Source organism: Podarcis cretensis, assembly GCF_951804945.1.
Source record: "Podarcis cretensis genome assembly, chromosome: 9".
In the NCBI taxonomy this organism is placed as follows: Eukaryota; Metazoa; Chordata; class Lepidosauria; order Squamata; family Lacertidae; genus Podarcis; species Podarcis cretensis.
This window is the reverse complement of record NC_137178.1, coordinates 73961363-73981118: the sequence shown is the minus strand read 5'-3', so window position 1 is coordinate 73981118 and position 19756 is coordinate 73961363. Positions and strand designations below refer to the sequence as shown.

At 43.7% G+C, this 19756-nt stretch overlaps 1 protein-coding gene and 1 long non-coding RNA gene across 2 annotated transcripts in view; one reads left to right on the top strand and one right to left on the bottom strand.

The window, feature by feature from the left end:
* Positions 1–7762, bottom strand: part of PROM1 (prominin 1) — a 109420-nt gene extending 101658 nt beyond the window's left edge. Inside the window, exon 1 of the mRNA XM_079991773.1 lies at positions 7615–7762. The gene's annotated coding sequence lies outside the window, so the exon portion shown is untranslated. The remainder of the gene's footprint in view (positions 1–7614) is intronic.
* LOC307224699 overlaps positions 1–19756 on the top strand; it is a 476766-nt gene that overhangs the window by 112369 nt on the left and 344641 nt on the right. The window lies entirely within an intron of this gene.

Genomic DNA, 19756 nt, shown 5'->3' with positions numbered 1-19756 from the left:
TCCTAGACAAGGGGGGCCCCTGATTTATAGCGGAAAACAATTCTCAAAGTCGTAAAAAGGGAATTACAGGCTGACAGCCAAGGTTACACTGACCCTACATATTACAGAAGATAAAAAAAAGAGATAAACATAATTAAGAGTGGGTAAATAGTAAAATAAAACCATGTGCCTCCCATTAAACTTGAGCCATATTTTCCTAAGGTTCAAAGGTCAAGAGCAATGGAAAAGCATCTAGCTGGCAGAAAGGAAGAGAGTATTTTGGGAAGTCTTTTTCTAAAGTTGTTTCTTTCTTAAACTGAGATCCTTTTAAGATTTCTTTTCCTTTTAAAAGGTTATCTATGTTATGTATTAAATATATATTGGCTTAAATGTAATTATGCAAAGGAATTAGAAGCTAAGAAATGTTAAATCCTTATGCTAGATTCTTATTTCATATAGTTGGAAGAGATCACAGGGGCCATCAGCCACCAGCCCCCCTTGCCAAGCAGGAAACATCATTAGAGCATTTGTCAAGCTTTTGTTTAGAGACCTCCAAAGGAAGGAGATCTTTCAATGATGATCCTTGACATCTGTTTAAGATAAAAATTTGAGATTAAACCATTTGTTTTGGAGGGCAATAGGGCGAGGTGAGCTGGTAATTAAGGTTCCTTGTTAAGACACATGTAAGATATATTACTACTTATTTGTCATTTATAGATAGAAGAATATATAGCTTTTTGATTCCCATAAAAGGACAGAAGGAAATGGGTGTATCTTTTGTGATTGGTTCTAGCAAACAGCCAATAGGAATTTCAACCAGGCTGATTGGACAGAGGCAGCCACAGGAGGAGCAAGGGGGCTGGATTAAGGAAATATAAGTGCTGGCCAGAATGGCAAGAGGCCAGGCCAGAGCTTGGTAACCATATACCACTGTGCCTCATATTTATTTGTCTGACAAATAAATTATTATTTTAATTTCTCTATTGCTGCGTTGAATATTTCATTCCAGCTAAGCGTTAACCACAAGCAGGGTGCTACAGCCACAGATTAATTAAGATGAGGAAACTCATTTCAGGAAACTAACACCACCACAAAATCAGCAATTTGAAGAATTGTGGCTTTACAAGTCCATTTACTATGCACTCATTTGTAATAAAGAAGTAAAATAAATATGTAGACTGGGAAATCACCCCCCCCCCCCCCACACACACAAAATGCATCTTGAACTAATGGAACCTCTTCCTGGGATTTCCCAAGATTCAAGAAGCTGCAACTTGTGGAATACAAGGAGAATTTAGCCTTGAAAACAATGCAATAATGTGGGGTGGTGGTGGTTTTTACTGCTCTTTCATATTGTGGTGGTGTAACTTTAATTTTTTGACATCAGCCTGGGCCATGGGGAATTTATCAAAAGAGAGGAATACAAATCAAATAAGTAAATAAATGACAAACGATAATTGAGGGTACCTGGTCGCCTCTCAGCTGAGTGATCAAGCATTGCTGGAGATCACTTTAGAACATGGATAGGTAAACTAAGGCCCGGGGGCAGGATCCGGCCCAATCGCCTTCTAAATGCGGCCTGAGGACGGTCCAGGAATCAGAGTGTTTTTACATGAGTAGAATGTGTCCTTTTATTTAAAATACATCTCTGGGTTATTTGTGGGAACTGCCTGATGTTTTTACATGAGTAGAATGTGTCCTTTTATTTAAAATGCATCTCTGGGTTATTTGTGGGGCACAGGAATTCGTTCATACAGTATATATTTTTCAAAATATAGGCGGGCCCCCACAAGGTCTGAGGGACAGTGGACTGGCCCCCTGCTGAAAAAGTTTGCTGACCCCTGCTTTAGAAGAATTAACACAATGATTAGGAGCTGGGTGACGTTTTCAAAAATGGTTTTCAAGTGTCTGTTAAGACTGGAAGCCCCTCTTTGTAAAACATGAGCTGCGCTATAATTGGCTTATTAAAGCACAGTAAAAGCATCAAAAGAATGATACAGTAATCTCCAGAAGCAAGATTCAGCCATATCCAGACTGGTAGCTGGTTTGAATTTCAGTCAGCTTCCCAAATTCTTGGGATTATAGTTTTGCTAATTGGTATAAAGTCAATTATTATTTATAAAGCACACCCCATGAGGGCACTGCGAAGCAAGTGTGGAAACATTAATAAGCAACATAATATCATCCCTAGAAAATGTCAAGAGGAAAAACAGGAGGAGGGCTTTCAACTCACTCGGGGGAGCAGAGATGGGGCAGGGAGAGAGAGAAAAGAAACGAAAGACTTCGAGGGGAAAACAAATTCAGTTGTGTGAATCAGTCCTCCTCTTTTTCAAGGCTTCTCAAAGAGCCCCATGCCAACTGGCAGTAAGAAATGCCTCTAGACATTGTTGTTGCTTATCCTGCTTTTAAAAATAAATATAAAAACTTTTTTAAAAGAAAAGACTTGCCATTTTTTATATGGACTGGGTGGCAGGATGGCTAGAAAAAACAAAATCACAGGCTAGTAACTTTGGGGAATTTACAACACTTTATTACCCCCAATTTGGCCTTGCAATTTGAAGGCATCACCCACTTTCCTGTTTCAGTTTCCCCTTGACTTAGGTGTCATGAAGGAATTACATTGCATGGGCCACGGATGAAAAGAGACAATAGAATTGTGTCGTGCTATTTTTCTAGAAAAAGAGGTGCCAGAACTCACCATGAACACCTCCCTTGTTCTCTTATAATGGCAATGGTGCCCCCCTGAGAGGAGCCAGAACTGAGTTCCACCTGGGGAAAAAATAAACGCCCTGGGATTGGGCATTTCATCAGTCAAAATAGGGTTTTGTTCAAGTGACTTGTGAAGAAAGATTTGGTCAAATATTAATTTTATTAGCACAAAAAGAAACACATGCTGGTGCTTGCAGTTAGCTTAACATACTGGAAAAGTATGAAATTGTTTTAATTGAATTTATAAAGAATCAGCAAAGTTGTTCAGTGGTTCAAAGTTTCTGTTTCTGCTTGGAGAAGGTTGCTGTTATTGTGGATAGTTTGGCTGCTATGTTTGCTCTCGCATGACTATGGTGGCTCAACCCCGGCTCTTGGGCAGGGGTCAGCAACCTTTTTCAGCCAGGGGCCAGACTACCATCCCTCAGACCATGTGGTGGGCCAGACTTTATTTGGAAGAGAGAGAAAATGCCCCAGAAATAACCCAGAGATGCATTTTAAATAAAAGCACACATTCTACTCATGTAAAAACACCAGGCAGGCCCCACAAATAACCCAGAGATGCATTTTAAATAAAAGCACACATTCTACTCATGTACAGCGGTACCTCGCAAGATGGATGCCTCGTAAGACAAAAAACTCACAAAACGAAAGAGTTTTTCGTTTTTTGAGTTGCTTCGCAAGACGGATTTCCCTATGGGCTTGCTTCGCAAGACGAAAACGTCTTGCGAGTTTGTTTCCTTTGTCTTGCAAGTTTGTTTCCTTTTTCTTAAAACCGTGCATTCACTTTGAGGAGCAACTCAGAGCACGCAGTGTGGCGGCCTTTTTTGAGGTTTTTGAAGACTTTGCTGATTTTTGAAGCTTTTCCAAAGTCCGTGCTTCGCAAGACGAAAAAATCGCAAGACGAAAAAACTCGCGGAACGAATTAATTTTGTCTTGCGAGGCACCACTGTAAAACGTTGATTCACAGGCCGGATTGAGAAGGCAATTGGGCCGCATCCGGCCCACAGGCCTTAGGTTGCCTACCCCTGCTCTTGGGCCTTGCTATTGTGTGGCGTTACAAGGGAAAAAATTTAAAAGCTTCCATTAACACTGCAGCATTCTTGGCATTGTGGGATATGTGACAATGGTTAAATAACAGGTGGTCAATTGACAGCACTTGCCTGGTCAATTAGCCAGTGTGCTAATCTCAGGCAAAAATAGCGAGGTCAGTGCCCTGCAAGTAGCTTACAGTCCGAAAAGCTGAGATGGAACTGAAGCTGGATAATGAAGTAAACATGAAGACAATTCAATTCTTCATGTGTGGAGAGAAGATCTGGCGATTCTTATGGACTACTTTTGGCCAGGCAGCAGCACAGCAACTGCCACCTCACTTTTAAAAAAATAATAATAATCACACTGCACTGCATCTCTTAATTTAATTTTTGGAATGAGAGACAAAACAAAAGTTCACTATTGCTCTCACAGTGACACAAATTTGGTTACCGTAAGTACGCTAAGCCTAAGCGGTATTAAAAAGAGCTTTTCAACAAACAAACAAAATAAAACAAAGACCCAAAGCTACATCTCTGAAAGTTTGATGAAATAATAAAGTTGAAATAATAATATTATTATTATTTCAATAAAGATGAAATAATAAAATACCACACAGCCTTCACCATAAACATAACAAAATTAAAATTAAATATATCACCGAGACTGAGCAACTACATTGATAGCAGTAACAAGTATTCCACTAGTTCTTTAGAGCTAGTAAAAAAGAGAAGGTTAAGATCCAAGGGTATTAATTTTTCTGAACGCAATCTTTGTTTTCTTTTGTACCACAGATAAGAGGAGTGGCTAACGTACATGTTACATGTAGTTTATCTTTTAAACTAGCAAACATTTTTAACAATGCTTTTGACAACTTAAATTAGTTATTATTTATCACTTGAGTTTGGGCTTAAGCCTTAACCCAGACTTTTGTTTATACAATTATGGTGGGTAAAGAGCAGGAAAAGTACCAAGTTCAATAACCTTGGTGTTGGGGAGAAATGGGCCAACACTTAAGGTGGTGAGAACACTCTAATACACATTTAACATGGAGGAAGAGACAACAGTCTTTTAATAAAAACAAGTGGCTGGCCTAAAAGGTTAGCTCCTCCATAACAAATGAGGTGCAAACTTGAGAAATCCAACATGAAGTTGTGCATGAAAAGTAGACGTTCTTTGTTATCAAGTACCAAACTGGATAACGGTACTTAGGTAAAGGGACCCCTGACCATTAGGTCCAGTCGTGACCGACTCTGGGGCTGCAGCGCTCATCTCGCTTTCCACCAAGATCAGAAGGGACACCACACACCTGCACACAGAGTAGGTGCTAAGGGCGGGAGAGTCCTCTCTGCTGCCAAGGGAAAGCAATATTTGTACCTGCCCATTATGCATTAACCAGTTCATGTCAGCTCCCAAGAGCTTTACCGTATTTGTAAGTATGGTAGACATGCACATCCCACAGAGAGCTGGCAGCTCCTGTAAAGCAAACAGTATTCCAAACGCAGTCCTCCTACCCTATACAGGGTGCCCCGCAAGACGAACGCCTCGCAAGACGGAAAACCCGCTAGACGAAAGGGTTTTCCGTTTTGGAGGCGCTTCGCAAAACGAATTTCCCTATGGGCTTGCTTCGCAAGACGAAAATGTCTTGTGAGTTCCTGCGGGTTTTTTCCCCTCCCCCCTTTTTCTAAGCCGCTAAGCCGCTTATCAGCTGATCCGCTAAGCCGCTAAAAGCCGCTAAAAGCCGCTAATAGCGCTAAGCCGCTAAGCCGTCAATGGGCTTGCTTCGCAAGATGAAAAAACCGCTAGACGAAGAGACTCGCGGAACGGATTAATTTCGTCTTGCGAGGCTCCACTGTAACAGTGGTGCTGAAACAGTGTTAATCTAAAGCATGGGTCAGCAAACTTTTTCAGCAGGGGGCCAGGTCCACTGTCTCTCAGACCTTGTGGGGTGCCGGGCTATATTTTTTTTGGGGGGGGGGGGATGAACAAATTCCTATGCCCCACAAATAACCCAGAGATGCATTTTAAATAAAAGCACACATTCTACTCATGTAAAAACACTCTGATTCCCGGACTGTCCGCGGGCCAGATTTAGAAGGTGATTGGGCCAGATCCGGCCCCTGGGCCTTAGTTTGCCTAGCCATGATCTAAAGCCACTTCATGTGTACTTACTAACATTTCAAACTGACCCAGCGCTCCTACACCCAGTTTTTCAATTCCAAAGCTATCTGAGTGGAAGCCATAACTGAAAATATTCCATCTAAAAAACAACAGCTTCCCGAAAGTTATTCCATGTACAGACTAGCACCCTACTAACCTTATCTCCAGGTAAGGCATTTAAGACACTCACCTAAACTAGCCTTGGATATTGCTCAACTTCGAAATTCCTTTCCACAAGCAACCTGCTGCACGACACTCTAGAGTCTCTGGATAAAAAATTGATGTGAACCCAGTAGTGTGACTGTCACAATTTGGGGGAGGGATTCAATCACATACTGGCAAATTCAGGTTGTGTGATTAAAGCGGATTTGAATGTCCCGCGGAACAAACCCACTTCCTCAAAAGATCAAACTTTTTTGCAGTAAGGAAAGTGAGTGGAATGCACTTGATTTGATGCAACGCTGTTTAACCTCCCCACAAACAAATGAGAGTGAATGATCATTAAGCAGCAGTTGCCCTCTAATTCCCCCCCCCCCCCCAGCATATCAGGAAGGAATGCTCAGTAAACAGGTCATCTGGAAGCGGCCAGGGAAAAGTTGTGTTTATATTTAAAGGCTGATGGAGTGGGGGGTTTGACCTAGGAGAATTTATGAAACCCAAACACATTCAAATTCTTGACTAGCTCACTAGAGGCAACAATTTGCAGAGCAGAAAAGGAGGGCAGATCTCCAAGTCCCTTCCCTTCTCCCTTTCACTCCTGTGCTTGTTCCAGTACTAAGTGATAACAGCTCAAATCTAACCCTTCTCAGGCAGCGAGTCCCAACCTCCTGAATTCCTCTAACACCGCGCATGCACTGTTGGTGGATCACAACCTACAGCAATCTTCTAAACATGCACGGAAAGGCAGTCAATGTCACACATTTGCCGTGCGCTCCAAAAGGCGCTGTGAAAGGAAATTATCATAGAAGTGTCGAGTCGGAAGGGATCCCAAGGATCATCTAGCCCAACCCCCTGCATTGCAGGAATATCAACTAAAGCATCCATGACAGAGGGCCACCCAGCCTCTGTTTAAAAGCCGCCAAGGAAGGACTACCAGTCAGTTGCGCTGTCGAACAGCTCTCTTCTTCCCGCAATGCCCAGGGCAAGCTTTGCGCGAGGCTTCAGCCAGCAGGGGGAAATGGGAGCCCCTCCACGGCGCTTTCCACGCGGGTCCCTGTCCTTCCCTCCACGGCGGCGCCCACTTGCGCAGCGCAAGCCCGCCTAAGGGCGCAGCAGCACCTCCTGGGCAAGCGAGCCCTGCGGGAATCCTCGCCTTAAAGCGAACGGAGCAGCGGCGCGCGCCCTGCCCGGGGAAATTGACTCCTGCCGGGACCCCTTTGCTGCACCTTGGAAGAAAGGAAGCGCCCTGTGCAGCGCGCTCTTGCGCCTGTTTCCATCTCCCAAGAAGAAGCGTGCTTTTGCAGCACGAGCCTCGCATGCATTTACTCGGGAGTAAGCCCCGCCGAGTTCGAGGCTTCCCACGGTATGTGCCCTCGGGGCTGCACAGCTTCGTTTTTCTTGGGGGGGGGGGAGGGAATGCGCGCAAAGTCCCGAGGATTGCGCCCTTTTCCCCAGGAGAGGATCTACCGCCCTAGGAACCCCGGGACCGGCCAGTGCTTGGGCATGGAGAGGGGGGTCCCCCATCCAACCCGAGCGCGCAATCCGGAGCGGAGGGTGGGCGCGGCGCAGGCTACTCACCCGGGTCGCAGGCACCCGCCCCTTCGCCGCGAGCGAGGCTCCAGCCGCGTAAAAAACTCGCTCTTGCCGCGCCCGCGCTGCTACTGCCGCCGCTGCTGCAGCTTCTCCGCCCCCTGCGCGCCGCATCTGCTCGCCTCCGGACCTCCCTTCCCCGCCACGCGCTCGCGCGCTCGCCTGAGCGCGATCCCGCCCCTCTCCGATGCGTTGCGGGCTCCAGACACCTGCGCAGGGAGCGCGCCTGGGAAAGCGGGTGGGTCGAGCTGGGGGGTTCGAGGGATGCGAAGCGAGAGCCGGGCAGGCTTGGAAGTTAGAGCCCGTGGGGCGCAAGGAGGCCCGGGCGCAATTCCTGGCGCAAAGCGGGCAGCTTTCCTGGGTGGGGAGCAGGAGCTTCGTGGAAATGAGCGGGATTGGGGCCCCTGCGGGCGCAGGCTGCATACCAGGGGTCGTGGGCGTAGCCAGTGATGTAGAAAAATAGCTAAAGAAGCTGAAAACCAAGACCAAATAAACCAAATGAAGGCAACCTAAGAGACATATATAAACCTTTTCCTCAATTTTGCCTTTAGCCTGCTCTCCTTTTAATTCGCTTCTCCCGTTATTCCCCTCCTTCGAATTCCGCCCCCCCTTATTGTCAAATAAAGCATTTTTCTTTCCACCCTGCATGCCCATTACTCTATTTCCTCAATTTACCCTATCTCTATTTTTATAATTGTATCCAAGTATTCTGAACTTAGCTTTGGGTGGGGTCCCTCATACCCTTTTTCACCTTTGCGTGGGGAACACAGTTGCAACCGAATAAAGGATCTGTGCTTTTGAAAAGCCACTTGTTTCTTTCAATCCTTGGTTGGAAATCACCCGTCTTCTCCAACCGTATCGGACCCCTGTGAGGCCCCAAACCCAAATTCTAAGTGTTTTTTCACATCACCAGGCCTTTTGTTGGTGGGAGAGAACCTCAGTTAGCTATGTATTTTTATTGATTTTTATTGATGGGGGGGAGATGCTCCTCCCTGCCCCCCCATGCCAGGGGTGCCAACTTGAATAAAATATTGTGGGGACCCAGGTAAGCCCCGCCCCACATAATGGATCACATGGTGCAGTGCACACACGACATTTGAATGGGAATACCCATTTTTTTGGGGGGGGAGGTGGCCACCTCAAATATTTTAGTGGGGGGGGGGCTGAAGGGACCTTAGTCCCTAGGAGTTGGCTCCTTTATGTGCTTCTCTTGGGAGGGGGTGAGCACAGGCATTTCCCAAGTGCACGTGGGGTTACAAGTAGAGGCAGAAACTTCAGGGCCTCTAATCCCAGAGGGGCCCCAGATTAATTTTAGGCCATATCGCTTAAAAAAAATGCTTTTAAAAGTGCCTCATGCATGTATATTAAAAGGGTAAAGGGACCCCTGAACATTAGGTCCAGTCGTGGCCGACTCTGGGGTTGCGGTGCTCGTCTCGCTTTATTGGCCGAGGGAGCCGGCGTACAGTTTCCGGGTCATGTGGCCAGCATGACTAAGCCGCTTCTGGCGAACCAGAGCAGCGCACGGAAACGCCGTTTACCTTCCCACCGGAGTGGTACCTATTTATCTACTTGCAATTTGATGTGCTTTAGAACTGCTAGGTTGGCAGGAGCAGGGACCGAGCAACTGGAGCTCACCCCATCGCGGGGATTCGAACCGCCGACCTTCTGATCGGCAAGCCCTAGGCTCTTATGCAGTCCTAAACCATGTGCAGCATCCTTCCCCAACCTGATGCCTCCAGATGTGTTTTTGACCAAAGTCACTGGCTGGGGCAGATGGAAGTTATGCTCCAAAACATCTGAAGAATGGGTTCTCTGCCGCGCGTGTGGAGGAAAATCTTAAACACGTTGTAGAGTTCCCAAAAATAGACCAGAGCCAATTGTCCTTCATCCAGCAGAGCTTTACTGCTACTGAAGGCAAATGAGCATAATGGTCACAAATCCAATACATTCAGAATTGGCACTGTCCATAAGAAATCCAGTTGCAGCAGATTTGCAATAACTTATAATAACACTAAACTTTAACACTATATGCAGAACAAAACCTCACACCAGAACAAAGAGATAGAAAGAGAAAGTAAGTGAAGACCCAGGTTCCTTTTCGCTTTGCTATTATAGTCAGTATGACCTCAACAGAAAGAGATAACAGAACAAGTTTAAGCCAGCTGTACTCTGCTTTTCAGAAGGAATAACCCAAACAAGAACCTTCTTTCACATAGAGAAGAAACCATCCAGAAGCAGAACAGGAAAGATCTCTACACATCAGATCAATAGTTTCTGTACTAAGAAATGCAAACTGACATTCTCATCTTCTCAAATGCCCAGAAATTCTGCAATAGGCACACCCTTCTATTCAGAGATTGAATATAATCTTCATCGAATCATAGACCCTGGGAATCATCTAGTCTACCCCCTGCAGTGCAGGACTATGTAGCTGTCCCTTACAGGAATCAAACCTGCAACCTTGGCATTATCAGTACCACACTCTAACCAACTGGACAATCTGGAGAGCACCAGGTTGGGGAAGCTGATGGGAGAGGTTTGGATGTCCAAATATGTAACTATTGCATTTGTAGCCCACGTTGCATCTTCAAGGAGCTCAAAGTGGTGTACATGGTTCTCCCCATCCTCAACTAATCTCCACAACAACCCTGTGAGGTAGGTTAGGCTGAGAGGCAGTGACTGGCCCAAGGTCACTCAGTGAGCTTCATGGCCAGGTGGGAATCCCAGATCCCAGTCTAACCACTACACTACACTACCTAGAGAGTCTGACCTCTCTCTCCACATTCCATTGTATGTGCAGCAAAGGTCTTACAAATTGTCTTTCCAAGCAGGGTTTCCTAAGCTTCAAACTGAAGGCCACATAAACCCCGACTCAATTTGTATTATATCTATCTATCATCCATCTATCCATCTCTCTCTCTCTCTCTCTCTCTCTATCTATCTATCTATCATCTATCTATCTATCTATCTATCTATCTATCTATCTATCTATCTATCTATCTATAATCTATCTATCTATCTATCTATCTATCTATCATCTATCATCTATCTCTCTGTTCCAGTGGGCCCACCTCTGTAATGTCATAATGCCAAAAGGTTTGTGTTGGCCCCCAAGACACCTCAAATTATTATTTTAATAACTCTTTTTTTTACTGCCTGCTCCTATATGTTCCCTGCTGTGATACGGTGATGCCAAAAGTTTTCTGGTGACTCCTCTGTCCTGCAGCAATTTGCCATTTCTTTAAAAAAATAGTACTAAAAAACCAAACTCTTTTTTACTGGCCACTGCCATGGTTTCCAAAAGATGTTTGTAACCTCCCAAAGACCACTACGATGTGCCCTTAAAATAAAATTTTAAAAGGCCACACCTTCTTTTACACTTCAGTCACAGGATTAACCCTGAGTCAAACACCAATAAATGTTAGGAAGCCGAGCTTTAAAAAACGGGGGACAGAACAACCAGAGCATGGATGAGGAGCAACAAATATGTACTTTCGCAGTCCTTTACACAAAGGTATCTCAGGAAAAGGAAAAGGCGCGTTGCGCCTGGCTGTTTGTTCAACCTTATAGGCAGTCACACTGATTTCCAAACTCAAGTCATGATTAGAAATGGGAACAGCAGCCAGGGGAGTTTTGCAGCTGTAATCTTGACAGGTAATCAGAGCAGCTAGTCCTTTTCTTATAAACCAAACGTGATAGTTGCTTTCACAGAGTTACTTTGAAATAAGTTGCTCAAGTCTGAAAGCCAGCATACAAAGCTGCTTCTTTAAACCTTAAGCAATGACGTTAAAAATAAAAATAAAATACCACATATACCCAGAAGAGTTTGTGGCATCCTTCCCCCCTTTTTTTCCTTTCCTGAAATGCAAATGCATACTTAGTCTGAACTCTATGTGGGGTTAGGCCTCCCTAAGACCATTGATTTCAACAGATGAAGACGTTAGACTTTTTGGAGCTAGCCGACCGGACTGGAAGAATCCGTGATCAGAAAGAGGAATATTGAGAAGATTGGAAGAAATTGAAAGACTATTTAGCCAAATATTGTAACATACAATAAGTAGAAGTTACTTGAAAGTATCAAATGGGCCTAGGACTAGAGTAAGAATGAACTGTAAAATACTATGGATTTAGATAATTATGAAAAGAGAAGAAGATTGTAAATTAAAGGTGTCAATTTGATTAGAAAGAGGATATTGGAGAGCTGTTAAAAAGTGATTCAATGAAACTCAGTAAAGGAGGGGTTCGAGGAAGTCAGTTAACAATGAAAATTAAACTAGGTCTTAAAGTATTAGGTGTTTACATGTTTGTTTTTGTTGCCTTTTATAGTATTGTAATGACTTTTTTCTTTATTTGTGTGTTTTGTTTGTTATAAACTTGGAAAATCAATTTTAAAAAATTGGAAAAAAGACCATTGATTTCTAAACTTTTCGGCATGCTTTACTTTGCATAGCATTGAGTTGCAAGTTAAGTTTTAATAACATTGTATTAAACCATGCTGTTCCTTTTCCCAACTTCACTAGTTTTCAGCATACAGTAGCAAACTCTTGCCTGCTGCATCATTGCTAAACTGAGGGGCACCAACTGTGGCTCAAGCTGGAACATGCCTGCACTTGTAATTGTACATACAAAATCTGCATAAATCCACTCAGCTGCCCAGTGCAGACATATAGCCTGGTTTGCAAATTGGAATTGGCCATACTGAGCAAGCCCTCTCCTCTGGCTGCCTGGCTCCCCACTACAAAATTCTCCATTATCAGATGCTGACAATGGATAATGCTAATCAGGTTCTTTCTTCAACTCCACTTCAAACCTCAATTTAAAATCCAGGCTACAGCTGAAACCCTTGCAAGTGTACAGGAAGGGAGAAACTTTACATACATGCATCTATGCACAGTGATTTTAGGGAGCTGGTGTTACATCTGAGTAGGCTAGGTCTTACATTTGAGGCAAAGGATGATCACAATGTGGTTTGGGTAATAATAATAATAATAATAATAATAATAATAGTTTGATGCTGCTTTTATATGTCCAGAGTGCTATATATACATTGTGCAATTACTATAAGGTAGGTCAGTGTTATCTATATTGTAAGGGAAGTCAATCTTATCCCTATAAACAGTTTACAAATAAAAATGTACATTGATATGGTGCACAGTCCAAAAGATTTTAACTCACATGGGCTTTGGCTAAGGAATACATATAGGTTACTTTCTGAGTAATTGGTTTATTTCTTTTACCAACTGGATAATAAAACCTGTTGTTGGTAAATTTGACCAAGGTCCATTATCTTTTTTATTTGTTTATAAAAAAATGCAAAATAATTTCTACCAGTCACTGTGAAGCAACAATGGGGAATACTATTGAGATCATGTAGGCTGGGGGTAGACAATCTGGGTGCATAGCTGTCAACGTTTTCCTTTTTTTAAGGGAAATTCCCTTATTCCGAATAGGATTCCTCGCAGGAAAAGTGAAAAGTTGACAGCTATGTCTGGGTGGCTGCCTTGGGGCACCAATGCTGGATTCTTAACTTATCCTTTATATCATAGAGGGGACCCAAAGGTCTTCGAGTCACCCCCTGTGATGCAGGAATCTCAGCTAGAGCATCCATGACAGATGGATGTTGTGGCCGAGGACATACTTCGGATAAATAATGTCACAAAGCTTCAGTTTTAATGTTTTTACACTGCATTTCTGAGTTTGCTTGGAACTCACTGCATTCAGTTGGACTTGCACCCTAGTAAATATGCTTAGGGTCATAGCCTCACAACCCAGCCATGAGCATTAAAGGTAAAGGTAAAGGGACCCCTGACCATTAGGTCCAGTCGCGGCCGACTCTGGGGTTGCGGCGCTCATCTCGCTTTATTGGCCGAGGGAGCCGGCATACAGCTTCCGGGTCATGTGGCCAGCATTGACTAAGCCACTTCTGGCGAACCAGAGCAGCGCACGGAAACGCCGTTTACCTTCCCGCTGGAGCGGTACCTATTTATCTGCTTGCACTTTTGGCGTGCTTTCGAACTGCTAGGTTGGCAGGAACAGGGACTGAGCAACGGGAGCTCACCCCGTTGCGGGGATTTGAACTGCCGACCTTCTGATCGGCAAGTCCTAGGCTCTGTGGTTTAACCCACAGCGCCACCTACGTCCCTAAGCATTACTCAGAAATAAATTCTTCTGAGTTGACTGGGGCTTACTCCCAAGCAAGTGTGCTTTGGATTGGATTCTCAGTCAATAATTCATAAAAACCAGACCTCTAAGATTTCAGGAATATGCTAATTTACACAGTCATTTCATGGGTTTACATTACATTCTCCTTGACTCTTGAATTAGGGGTTAGCATTTATCATGTAATGAATATGAACAGAAAGAACCATAGGGAGTATACTTTGCAGCTGTCTGAGAGTCTGAGAAATAATGTTTAAAATGCTTGTCGTTAATTTATTGGAATAAACTCAGCAATAACCCATTCATTGAAAATCTTGATTCAAATTAGGAACAAAAGACTGAGCGTAATTATTTTCAGGACAGTAGCTGAAAGCTATTGAGGAACGGTGTCAACTTGAAATTTGAATTCAGTGGGTTTTTGTGTGTGTGGGTTTTTTTTAGTAATCCAGCACAAAGGGTAGCATTGCTATTATTTCCACAAATGTTCTTACTCGCTAAAATAAAAATCATCACCAGTGCCCATCAACTGAACATTGCTTTTTCCCATTGTGAGCCTGTACTCTACCTCCATGTCTTCTTCTTTTTTAATATACATTTTTTATTAGTTTTTACATATATTTTCCAAACAGAACATATAATAATCTCATCTCATTTTATGCACCTCCATGTCCTCTTTACTGCAAATGCTACCCTGACACTGCTCTAAATACAAAATTATTAGATTCCTCATGGGCTTTTCTGTGAACTGGTTGCCATAGTATTTGAGTGCTTAAGACATCCATATATTCATAGCTGTCAACTTTTCCCTTTTCTTGTGAGGAATCCTATTCGGAATAAGGGAATTTCCCTTTAAAAAAGGGAAACGTTGACAGCTATGATATATTTATCTTTACTCATGGGAGAGAGGGAAAGAGACAATGGCCCAAACGCAGAAACATCGAAACACAGAATGGGTGTTTTCGAACCCAGAACCCCTTGTGTCAACCTGACTTCCAGGTGAGAGGTGGGATGCTGTGGAATTGCACCTGGGATGAGAGCACAAATGCCGCTCACAAACACTCACCTAGCATCACTGGTGAGCTGCATTAGAGGTTTTCGTCTTTATTTTGCGAAAACAAGCAAGTTCCTGCACCCTGTTGTTGAGATAACAGCATTGTCAGGATCCCTTGGTAAGGCAGCGGGCACCAGTGATGGCTCACGGTTTGTTAGCCCTGATGTAGTGAGAGGGGAATAGATACTACAGAGCTGAACGCTGGGGTAAAATGTGGTGCCTGGGTTGGGTGAAACAGCCTATCATATTTTGGCTGGTTTCCTGTGTTGGTACAGCCTCTTGGATACTTTATTTTGCTATACAGTGGTACGTTCTCAAACGCCTTGGTACTTAAACAACTTGGAACCTAAACACTGCAAACCAGGAAGTAAGTGTTCCAGTTTGCGAACTTTTTTCGGAAGCTGAACGTGCTCCATTTTGAGTATTGCGCTTCCGATTTGAGTGTTTCACTTCCGATTTGAGTGTCACACTTCCGATTTGAGCGTCTGTCTGCTTTTGCTATTTATTTTGCATTTTTGTTTTTGAGGCTCTCTTTTTTTGTTTTTGTGACTGTGTGGAACCCAGTTCGGCCACTGATTGATTGATTGATTGATTGATTCTGTGACTGCAGTACATTGTTTATTGCTTTCATTTTATGGATCAATGGTCTTGTTAAAGAGTAAAATTCATGTTAAATTGCTGTTTTATGGGTAGTTTTTAAAAGTCTAGAACGGATTAATCCATTTTGCATTACTTTCTATGGGAAAGCATGCCTTGGTTCTGGAATGCTTTGGTTTTGGAACGGACTTCCGGAACGGATTAAGTTTGAGAACCAAGGTACCACTGTATGATTTTGACAAAAATATTGATGATTGACTTACTGCAAATATTGAGATACTGTTGTATCTCAAGGGCAGAATGCAGACTCCCTCAGTATTCCCAGGCTAGCCAATCTAAAGGCTTATTGGACAACTTGTATACAATAATTTTTTTGGCTTTTTTACATGTCCACCATGCATGATAAACCAGACAACAATTTTTTTTGCCTGTTGTAGAAGTTGTAATGAGCTGTGCTAGATGCCGTATGACTTTAAATTGTATTTTTACAGATGTGCCCTGGACCATCAGAATGAACTTGCATCCTTGGTCTAGAGTCTGCAGAATATAAATGAAATAATATATAAACTAAATAAACTAAAGTAGCAGAATGAATATAGGTATATTCCATTTGGACAACTCCTGCTTTCTAATCCCATTTCCTTTCATTAAAAACTGAAAATTCAATAAGTGCAAACTTTCAGAAGAAAAAAATGATCAGCTTCTCATTTGACCTCAGACCGAGAAATGAACATTTGGCTGTAGGCATTTCATTTGTCCACTTTGTGTCAAAACACACACACACTAGCAAGGAATGCTTTCATGTTGAGTGAAATTTACCCAGCTGAATATCACTTTGTAATCCCTTGGGAAGTGTTATCCCACATGGGCCTTGTTTTTAGGCTGGGCTCCCTTTGCCCTCTCAGAACCAGGCAAGATAAAAATGACAACACATCATGGAAGATTTAAAATGATACTCATTGTTTTTCAAGCCACAGCTTGTTCTTCAGGCTTCACAGCTAAATAAAGATGTGAAATGACAAGGGATTACATGTGCGCTATTGTGAGTTGTTCTCCCCTCGTGATTTTCCGTAATTTGTGTTTTTATTTCTACCGGCAGGATTTGACATTCTGACGTATTGGTACATCAGAAACAGAGAAAATAGGAATTAAATAAGGGGGAGCACACATATCTGCAGCAAACCAGATGTCAATGTCCTCTACAAGGTCTGTTTTTCTTAGCTGGGCAGCTGGAAGAGATGAAAAAGGATGGATATTGTCAGGGAACTGACATCGGAGCGAGAGGAGGAGGCAAGGCTCCAAAGCGATGCAGGAGAGGGGACCAGCAGGGGGGAAGGAATTCAGCGCAACACCGGTAGAGAAGGGAGGGAGATGGAGGATTCAGAGAGAGATCTCCAAGACCCTTCACCTGAGACCAGTGGGGAGAGCGCGGACACGCCTCTGCCCTCCCCTTCCTTGCACAGACAAGTCCCGCGCAGGGAAAGTAGGAGGAGACTTGGTGTCAAACAGCTCTTATGCTGGAAGAGGTTCAAAAAACACCCACTGACGGATTCTGCAAGTGACTGACCGGCCACGGAGTGTGGGCTGTCAGCTAAGGCACGGTTGGCCCAGGCAACCTAACCAAAACTGAAGGCAACTTACGCACAAGTAACCCCTTGCAACCATTACAGATATTATAATAATGTAGAATGTAGCCTTATTAGTGCCAAAGTGGTGGCCCAACCATGCATCTTTCTTCAGCATATGATCTGAAACCCTCCCAGTGCAGGGATGTCCTCTTGTGATGCAAGAGAGATGATGTAGGAAGCAACCAGGGCTAGATTTGGTTTCTGCAGGAACAAGAAGACCCAAATGGAAAAACGGACCATCCTATTTTGTAATGCGAGGAGTCATAAGGACCTCAGTGGCCAAACCATTTAAAACAAAGTAGCCCCTCAGAAGCCCCCTCTGCCTGACATTCTCGTTTTCCTACATCTCAAAAACATATACCGTATTTTTCGCTCTATAAGACGCACCAGACCACAAGACGCACCTAGTTTTTGGAGGAGGAAAACTAAGGAAAAAAATATTCTGAATCTCAGAGGCCAGAACAGCAAGAGGGATCGCTGCGCAGTGAAAGCAGCAATCCCTTTCGCTGTTCTGGCTTCTGGGATAGCTGCGCAGCCTGCATTCGCTCCATAAGACGCACACACATTTCCCCTTACTTTTTAGGAGGGGAAAAGTGAGTCTTATAGAGCAAAAAATACGGTAACTGCATTTCAAAGCAGATTTGACAGTTCTTCCGGTCTCTATGCCTGTCAGATTTATTTTGTTTTCAAATGTGTGCCCTGCCTCCTGACTCCAGAGAGCTCAGGACAATTTACAGCATTTAAATAATGGAGGGAAAGCTCTTCTGAGTGGAGTGTCTCTTCAACGGCATAGCTGAGGTGGCCTTGCAGATGAATTTGGTTCCTCCTGAGCAGGGGTCAGCAAACTTTTTCAGCAGGGGGCTGGTCCACTGTCCCTCAGACCTTGTGGGGGCCCAGACTATATTTTTTGGGGGGAAATGAACAAATTCCTATGCCCCACAAATAACCCAGAGATGCATTTTAAATAAAAGCACACATTCTACTCATGTGAAAACACGCTGATTCCTGGACCGTCCGGGGGCCGGATTGAGAAGGCGATTAGGCCGCATCCAGCCCACAGGCCTTAGGTTGCCTACCCATGCTCCTGAGGAATGCTTGGAAAGTTTCCACATGGAAAGATCCCAGAGCTTCAGACTTGTTTACCAACTTTGGCAATGAAGGTTTTGCTTTGTGCTTAAGCATCCTGCCAACCTGGCAGTTTGAAAACACGTCAAAGAACACCACACCCCATAGTCGCCTTTGACTGGACTTAACCGTTCAGGGGTCCTTTACCTTTTCATTTTTACCTCCTGCCCCCCACCTCTAGGGTTGTCCAGATTTTCCTGAGCATATCTGGAATACTGCAGTCGGCAGCAGTGTCCTGCTGAGTGTCTCCACCCCCATCGTTCTGCCCGGACACTGAGGTCCAGCGCCGAGGGCCTTCTGGCGGTTCCCTCACTGCAAGAAGCCAAGTTACAGGGAACCAGGCAGAGGGCCTTCTCGGTAGTGGCACCCACCCTGTGGAACGCCCTCCCACCAGATGTCAAAGAGAAAAACAACTACCAGACTTTTAGACGACATCTGAAGGCAGCCCTATTTAGGGAAGCTTTTAATGTTTGATGCATTACTTTATTTTAATATTGTGTTGGAAGCCGCCCAGAGTGGCTGGGGAAACCAAGTCAGATGGGCGGGGTACGTATGTATGTATGTATAAATAAATTATTATTATTATTATTATTATTATTATTATTATTATTATTATTATCATCATCATCATTATTATTATTAAAATCCAGACATATGGCAACCCATGTCGGCAGTGCCGTTTTCCCATAAAAACAGCTCAAAAATGGTTTGTTTGCTTTCTGCGATTTTGCCAAAGAAAAGCTCAACACCTTTTCTGTCCACAACTGCCTCATTGGGTGCAAACCGAGAAGTAGCCGACAGATGTAGAACTGATAGACATGCCAAACCTAACTTGTAGGTCTACTTTTGAAAATAAAGTGTTAATTCCTCACTCTGGACATTTCATGCCTGACAGTGCTGTTACATTGATGCTGTTACTATGGAGTAAGCTGGTGCGTTTTGAGATGCTGCTGCTGCTGTCAGCCCTTCCATAAGCAGACTCAGGTTGTATATATGTGTAACTAAACCATATGCCATAAAGACACTACAGCCTCTGTTGTGCCTCATTCCCAGAGGAAACCCCAAGCCTGGTTAAGTACCAAGAAACCTGGACTCTAATGCAGCAGTAACATTATGTTACATGTTATACATGACAGGACTCAGAATGTGATTCAGGCTTCATTGTGCCAAACACAAACAAGTCCTCAAAGGTTTAGAAGGCAGAAGCCTAATAAATAAAGCCAAACAATTGGCGTAATTTATTCACTATCTTTGAAGAGTGCAGGGAGATAAAGTCTCCCATGGATTCCCTCTGTAGCACATGCAGAGCAGATTTACTGATACAAGAAGTAACTCAAGGTTGGCCGACATATCGTAGGATTAACCTGACAGGGCCTCTCTGAGCATCAGTTTCTATGATTAACTTTAGCAGCCGTGTGAGGCTCCTGGAGTGAGCTGCCTAAATCTGATACACAGCAAAATGTAATGCATTTTAGTTGAGCGTTCTTTTGAGAATATTTGCTTCTGGGACTGGGGAAGCTGTGGGGAAACTCAAGGAATTGTATGTAATTTAAACTGTTATTTGCAGAGG